Source organism: Ctenocephalides felis, unplaced genomic scaffold (genome assembly GCF_003426905.1).
Source record: "Ctenocephalides felis isolate EL2017-DRISC unplaced genomic scaffold, ASM342690v1 CF-g0.4_SCAFFOLD_03570, whole genome shotgun sequence".
Taxonomy (NCBI): Eukaryota; Metazoa; Arthropoda; class Insecta; order Siphonaptera; family Pulicidae; genus Ctenocephalides; species Ctenocephalides felis.
This window is the reverse complement of record NW_020539724.1, coordinates 5,076,210-5,077,813: the sequence shown is the minus strand read 5'-3', so window position 1 is coordinate 5,077,813 and position 1,604 is coordinate 5,076,210.

Here is a 1,604-nt window from a genome sequence, read left to right as displayed (position 1 = left end):
TTATCTTATTATCAAATTATTCAAGAATTTATACAGCAATCGGTTGTTGTGTATAATTAGATTAGATTAGATGGATCAAAGATAACATAACGTAAATGATAAAATAGATTTATTTGAATAAAAAGTATTACTACGTTATACGGAGATATTGAGTTGACAAATTAAAAATTAAGGATCAGGAGTGAGTAACAACATCAATCATGCCAAGACAACATCGATTTTTTTCATTCGCAAGACATTCATCCATTCATTCACCACGAAGATCACTAATGTTGGTTTTTGAGCCAAAAATTCGCAACAATTGTTCTTCGTAATCATCAAAATTTCTTTTCATTAATTCCATACAAGGTCCGAGCAATCGCTCAAAGGCATCGACGTCCAGAAATGCAAGTTTAACGTTATTGTGGGCATAGGCTGATGCTGCTCGTGGTCTAGATAGCAAATTAAATTATGGAATAGCGGTAAAAAAAATTCTAAGTGGATTTAAAATTTCAGAAATTGTTCAGATTTATAGACAGATGCTTGTGGACGAATTTTGAAAAATGTGCAAATGCTTTGCGCAAAGTCATAAGAAAGAAGTACAGATTTTGGGATGATAACAAACAAATAAAATCAAGTTTGAATAATTGGTGGAGAAATTTCAATAATTAGTAAAAATTTAGAAAGTGTTATATAAATTTTCAAATTTTTAAATATTTTGCATATAAAGCAAAATAATATAACATGATAATAATCTAGCTAGATTTAGCATATCTCAAGCAAAACTTTAGTATCAGGAAATATTAATCTTACAAGGCCTTTGTACAGAATTCCAGTATTCATTCAAGAAATAATAAAGTAACGGTTCGGTCGGTTCGATACACTATTATATTTAATTATTAAAATATCGGTAAATTTAAATTTTGAAGTATTTTCTAATTAGCATTTGATAATAATATTAACTTCAACTGTAAGAATATTAACTTTAAAAAATAGACGATATTAGAATCAATATACCAAATCAAAGGTTAAATATGTTCGATTTTGTGATTTCTTAGATTAAATCCCTATAAATAGTTAGAAAAATAATTTTCACTCACCTGTGCGTCACCAGAGCTAATTCACCAAAATATCCGCCTTTTATAATTTTATTCACTTCTATTTCACGACCATCATCTCCATGAACTGTTATGGTAACCACTCCATCTTCCACAAAATACATTCCATCTGCAGAATCACTTGTCTGTAGGACAGAAATTTAAAAAAATTATAAAAATTGTTAAAAATAATTTTAAATAATTAAACTCACTGTGTGAAATTTAATTTTTACATATTTATCCTAATTTTATCAATGTGTAATTGATTCACTATACTATTATCTACTGATAAAAGGTATTTCAATTTAATTCAATGCACTTAATAAATATGCTGTTCGTCTATTTTTGTGGCACATAATGCAATGTCGTTGCTTTGGTAATGTTTGCAATGAAATATTATAAAACCATGAATGTATAACGGTATTTATTTGTCTAGCATTATAATTTTTAGGCAGGTACCCACCTGCTATATCAAAAGTTGTACAACTTTTATGAAAAAAAGTAGATCGAATATTCGAATTAAAAAGT